The sequence below is a fragment of the Electrona antarctica genome, assembly GCF_951216825.1.
Source record: "Electrona antarctica genome assembly, chromosome: 9".
NCBI lineage: Eukaryota > Metazoa > Chordata > Actinopteri > Myctophiformes > Myctophidae > Electrona > Electrona antarctica.
In genome coordinates, this window is record NC_136790.1 from 8,275,310 (window position 1) to 8,282,562 (window position 7,253).

Here is a 7,253-nt window from a genome sequence, read left to right on the forward strand (position 1 = left end):
GTTGCTGTGCTTTCCCAGTATTTTCTCCTATTTTACCTGCACTTTCTAAATGCCTTTTGCTTTTTTTTTTCACGTTTTATTGATACACTACACTGGTTCATTGAGACCTAGAATATAAGTCCACCGGTGAAGAAAAATAATAAAGCAAGCGTAGGAGACAAATGACAAAACAACAAGGTTTTTTTCCCTTCATGTTTCCAGTTATAACCGTTTTCCAATTTCCACCCCCCTGTTTGATATCGTATCTTCTAGTGTTTATTTGAGATGTATGTAAAATAGTAGGCCTAGATCTCTATAGCCTGCTAATAGTTGGCATAGTTTTATTTTATTTAGATTTCATAATAATAATTATAATTATTAGGCTTAATGATTTATAATAAAAAATAATCACACCCGTGTGAACTGAGTGGTGTAAGTCTTATATAGACTGATCAGCTGTGGTCTGACGTAATGTCTGACGTAATGAATTGAAATCACACCCGTGTGAACTGGGTGACCATAGCAACCGTGCTCATTTTTTACGAACAGACAGACAGACAGACAGACACGTAAACTAACAAAGCCAGTTGTAGGAGTGGTTTACACCACTCAATAACGAGGCTGTACCATAGCTTGGGCTATGTAGGCCTATTTGAATTTCATATCTGATTCTGACTAGGCTACTCATCCTCTTATAATAGTCTTAAGTAGTACACTTACTGACACTGTGAACAATTTTCACTTTATTGCTGGCCTGTATACAATCAGTAGCCTAATTACATCACAATTTAAAAACGAATTGTTTTATTACTTTGTTAGAAACTTTATTGCTGTAATCAGATTCAGATTCAGATAGTTCAAGTCAAGAGAAAATATGCTGAGCTTTACATTCACAAGTTTCCAGAGCTAACTATCCCTCATTCCCCCTATGTATACCCAGGCCCAGGTTATTATATTCTGCTCATGTTTAGAAAGGCATTAAGCTAAAACCGGGAATTCTAGGGCCCCGGGGTCTGTATGCTGTTTCATGGAAATTTTTGGCTGACTGACGTCATCTTCCGGTAACTGCTTTTGCTTTGCTTAAAGGGAGGGAGGGAGAGGGGGAGCTTAGTGACTCAGTTTGGAGAGAACCTTTTCTTCACTTTCCTTTCCTAGTGCATTTCCCAACTTCCAAAGAATATTATATTGCAGCATTCTATTTATGATGATTTTGTAATTGCTTTGCTGTCCAGCTTATGGTCAATAAATACGTTATCTTTCTATTTTTTAGTTCGTTGAGCTTGTGCTAATTCATATAGAGACTGTTGGGGACTGTTGCTTATTGCTTTGTTTGTATCCTATTTGTGTGATAGGCTGTACAAAAAACAAAACAATAAACTTGGCACATATGTGTGTTACTGTTCACCTTATATTACAATATCAGATACATAAAGAAATAGAATACAAATGCAACTTTGATGTTACTGAATGTGAATAATAAGAAAATATGAAAATAGTTCTGTTCATTTCATTTTAGCAATAGCTTATAGTTGAGCAATGATACACTGAGGCTTTGATTGAATGATTGAATTATAGCCTACTTTATTAGATAGAAATGCAAACAAAGAACAAAGGCACTACAATAAAAGGATAACACAAAAAAAGTCCAGTGGACTTAATTGTTTCCATTGAGGTCCTATTAAATTAGGCAACAGGCAAAGAGTTGGCCTAATTTAATAAATGTACAATACACAATCCTTATATTAATAGTTAATACACTATATAAGGAGTTCTGAGTGTGTTGACTATAACCATCTCATGACATCAGCAAGCAAATCGGTCAGCTCCATATATGTGCACAAAAAGGGCGTGCCCATATAATGGCCTATATATGACATCAGGGATCTCCATATATGGCCATAAAAGGGACAAGGACTGACAGATTGATTGATTGATCAATCAATCAATCAATCAATCAATCAATCAATCAATCAATCAATCAATCAGCACAACTCAATACAAAAACTGTTAACTGTGAGTGGACGACCCAATAAAGCATTACACTTGTTTACAAGAGGGTCCACCTTGTTCAATTCATCAAAACATTTAGAGACGTACAAATATACACTTCTATATAGCCAAAGAACAGAACAGGAATTCATCATAAAGGAGGGAAAAAGGGAAAAGAACAGTGAGGGGGAAAGGGGGGGGGGGATTCAGATTTTACGGGGGCCAGATACAGAGATCTACATATATGGGCACATATGGCATATGTAGGTGTGATGTAGGTGACACACCTACACATTGCATTTATGTAATGTCCATTAATATGCATTGTCCCATCTAAATAAACACTCAGTTTTATTTCAAAATAAACAAATCACGCTAACTATATCAAGAAAATAAAAACATGCATGCCCGACCCCTGCCATATAGGCCTACTCATGTCATTGGCAGTGGTGGCCGAACGGTTTGCGGAGCGGTCTTGATACCGGAAGGTCGCCAGTTCGAATCCCCGGACCGGCACGTTAAAATTACCACCGCTGAAGTGCCCTTGAGCAAGGCATTGAACCCCTACCATGAAATGTTCTATGAGCAGGGTGTGGCTGTAAACAAGCATCTCGAGCTTAGTCCACTTTCCTGGGTAAACAAAGAACTTTGCTTTGACTCGGCACAAAAGGAACACAGACAGATGCATAAATATGTGCATAAATATGTGCATAAATATGTGCATAAATAATACATTGCATAACTGGATGGAGCATGCATTTCCAACTTGCATCGTTCCAGAGTAGGCCGGAGCCCAATGGGCAAAGAAAAGTTATTTATTTTCCACTACTTTTGTGCAAGTACACCCTAGAAGATAATAAGATATAAATCAGATAACGTGCACATACAGTAGCTGTGTGTGTATAGTGTGTACACACACACACACACACACACACACACACACACACACACACACACACACACACACACACACACACACACACACACACACACACACACACACACACACACACACACACACGTGTCTGTGAATGCATGCATCTGATATGTATCAATGCTGAGCTATGATATGATCATCATTGTTAAAGCCATCACTCCATTGTCCTACCTATTAAGGAAGTTAAAACAAATTACAAGTGTGTGTCTAAATTTAGCACATGGCCAGGTATTGTGTATGATGACAGACAGAATTGCCCTGGCCCGATACTGTCTTTGAAAGAGGAACTGGGAATTTCCAGCTCTCCTTAATTATGTCGGATTTATGACTTGTCGTCATGCACCAAATATAGCGGATCTACAGGCTCACAATGTAGGCAAACGCGCCTACATTGTGAGCCTGTAGATCTGCTATGTTTTGGCAAGTGACACACCATCATACAAAAGAGTATTAATTACATTTGCCAAACTGTTGGGCAGAGACATTATAATAACTAATTAGGGGTTTCCCACCCAAGTCCAAAAGGATTTTCCCTACTACTAAGTACACTGAATTTCCAAAAGGGATATGAAAGCACATTCGCTTTGTAGACTAAATGGAAATTCATTGGATTAGGTTTGGATGAATAGGTTTGGACTCACCATGTTGAATGCTAAAACAATACTGATTTAGAATCCAAGCTCGACTTTGAGTAGATTTTGTTTTTAATCATACCTAGGCTACTACACACTCAAAATGAGCATTACATTAACTTTCAAAGTGTAAAATGGACCCTTACAGTTTGTTTTTCCACCTTTAAAGTGTATTAACAATATTTATAAGCGTATTGATGTTCAACATGGACAAACTTTCAGTAGCCCAAAATTGCAGCCATCACATTTTTATCATGGAAATACAATAGTACATGACAAGAAGTGAAAGATGATGTCTTCAGAATCAAAATACATACAACTATTCAAAAATAAAAGGTTCATACAAATACTATTCTTTGGTGTCTGGTGCTGTAATATCCCAATACATGCAACATATGCAATTTACATTAGTGCAAAATCAGATCCCCCCAAAAAAAAAAAAAAAAATCTATGTATATGCATACACCTTCCCTAATGAATATATCTGGTTTCAGTATTTATTTATGGTGTATTGTCTCTATTATTAAGGTTATTGTAGCAGTCAATTTATATTGGGGGTCGGGAGGGGGCGGGGCGGGGGTCCCGAGATGTTGCCAAAGCATTTTCGGGGGTCCCCGGCCAAAAACTTTGAGAACCCCTGCAGTAGACAATACATAGACAACAGATAATGCCACCATGTAATATTGAGGCACTGTGGGTTACTGTGCAGGAAGGTCAACGTAAATGATTTCAAGGTGAAAGTTGATTACATAGTTAATCTCCAGCAAAGAAGAGATTACATATTTGGGCTCTTGACAACAAGCATGGCAACAAAGGTGAAAAAGTCAAAGATCACGATTCCTCGGCACAATGTTGTCTTTTGTCAACAAAAGTGCTCTAGTCTAGAAAACTCTTGTGGGAGCTCTAATTCAGCCCTCCTTTGACTATGGTTCCACCTCTTGGTTCTCCAGGATCCCTATATGTCTCTTAAGACTAAGACTAAGCTCCAGACCACCCAAAACAAACTAATTCAAACTAGCTCCTTGTAGAAGACAGCTAAGCAATTAAAAATATGACATTCAAAGTTGTAAATGCAACCTTACATACCATACCATACCCGCACTACCTCAAAAAAAGTGAGTGACTCACACAGCCACAATCTGTTACTACCACCCACTTTCAAAACAAATATGGGTAAATTCTCCTTCTACAGCACTGCCACCAAAGCGTGGAATGCCCTGAACGCTCCTTCAAAAAATGCAGATCACTTACAAAGTCACAATACATCTTTTAAAACAGGCCTTTCAGCAGGCCCAGGTGAGAGGAAATGACCACTTCTCCCTTAAACAGGTGATCACCAAGGACTTTCCAGGTCTGTACGTCATACAGTGTTTTATTTTTTCCTGTGATGATCATTTTGTCGTTATTCTTCATGTCATGTCTATGAATTGATTGCATCGGGCCTTTATGGAAACAAGACCCTGGTCCGTGAAATTTTATCGTTTAAGATTTGTGAAAGATTAGCAGCTGTCTAAACAGTCATTACACTATGAAGGAGATAACATATAGGTAAGTTCCCCTTTCAGCAGGGGAACGATTTTACACAGTAGCTTGTGTGTGTGTGTGTGTGTGTGTGTGTGTGCGTGCGTGCGTGCGTGCGTGCGTGCGTGCGTGCGTGCGTGCGTGTGTGTGCAGGCGTTCCTAGCAGGCTACAATGAAAGGAACAGAAGTATGCCTTAAGTTTAAATTCCTGTTGAGTGAAAGTAGAGTAGAGTAGAAAAAGTGAAGTGACCTAAGCCTAAGGCATTGTCACTAGACTATAGGGGAAGTGTTAAGCAAAGGTAAACTAGATGTAGTGTATTGTGCGGCTTGTGCCCAGTAAAAGTCTTAGTATTGTGATTCAGGCAAATTCGGTTTCACTTCCCTGGAATGTGACCAGTTCCTTTTCAGATACATTACCGTTTCAACCAAAAGTATGTGACGTCCAAACACAAACAGAGAACTGGAATCAGAAATGTGATTCCAATATCATGTGACTTTGACACAAGCAGAAGCACAAAGGTCACAAAAAATTAAGGGGAAATTGAATATGGTATTTAGAATGAATGTTTACTTGAAATGAGAAATGGAATAAGTTCAGTATAGTAGAGCAATCACCTACAGTGGTGGCTGCAACTACGCAATAAAATAGAGAACAAGGGACTTATCTGTGACATCCATGCTACGTGTGTGGGTGACATTCTCCATTTGATTTGCATACTAGGCCTGGGATGGAGAGAGATCAAGATACAGATGGACAAAAAAAGTGTGAGTGATGTGATGGAAAGTGAGAGACAGATAGACATGAAAGAAGACAAGTGAGATTTAAAAAATAAAAATAAAACAAGAAGCCATGCAGTCATACAGTCAAGTGGGTCTTTCCCAATGCAGCCAGTTCTTCCAGTTATTATGATGGTCAATATAAATAACAAGAACTGAGTCATTATACAGTGGACTCCACAGAAACGCAAATGCCATTGACATTTATGACCTGCAGGATAAGAGAGAGATTTGAACAGCTCACTACCAAGAGAGGCATCCAATAATACAGATATGAATGAGATGAGATGTGATGTGAGTGAGAAGTGTGGTGACAGTTGCATGTTTTGGGGCCAAAAACATTCCTTATGTAAGACAGCGAGAAACATTTGGCTCAGTGGCTTTGTGGAGCCAGAGTGTCCGCCTCGTCTGGGAGGTCAAGCCGATTCATTGCCCAAATGCCTCTCTGCTTGGCACTAAGCTGCCTCATGCTAAGGAGACAGGAGATATGCTCCAGACTTATGGGCCACATTGGGTATACAGCATTTCTGTTAGCCATTTTTGGCTGTGACACACAAAAATAAAGTTGAGTCGTATACCGTAGAAATGCAATTTTCCCCCATGGCTTCCTCAGATCCCTTTAGCTGCAACTCAGACTTCGGGCCAACAACATTTTTGGCTGCCTGCTTTAACTTTTTGCCAATTTAGAGTGGACAGGCCATGCGGGCGTCATCATTTAAATTTCCACACTGTTTTGGGCTCCCAGTGTGGCCCTTTACAAACATAAATGACAAGGCATTAATATTCAGTTTTTCATACACACTTACAACACCAAAGTAATGTCATCATCACAAGCTCCACACAGACGTGGAGGATGGAGGTAGGGTGTGCCTCCTGGCGGAGATTGGAGGTAGATGGTGAAGGACTATAAGGTGAAGCCAAATCAATGATATATAAACAAACTCATACTGACTAAACCCTTATAGTCTAGCTATTCTGTTTATCAAACAGAGGTACTTTGAGGGGCAATTGCCTCTTAGTTGTGTTGTCTTTAACAAATCACAAACAAAACGTGTTCTGTGTAGAATAACAAAAGGACAGAGTCAGACAAACCATGATTTGGGCACAGAGCAATGACAAATATACCATGATAGCCTACATTAAACAGCGTCAAGTAGGGTATCAAATAGAGAAAGTAACAGTAGAACAGGTGCAGCTTATATACTGGAGTGGGAGCCAGTTGATTGTTGTACCGGAGTGTAGGGGTTCATTTGGGAAAGAAATCACAGCAAGGTGTGGAAACTGGGAAATTTGGGCTATGGCACAGTAGAGTCAAATATGACCCTATTTTCCGGGGCCATTTGGCGGTCACGCAGGCCAACCACATGAACTCAATATCCTGTCTTCAATAGGCAACTGATATATCATTCCTTCTCAAT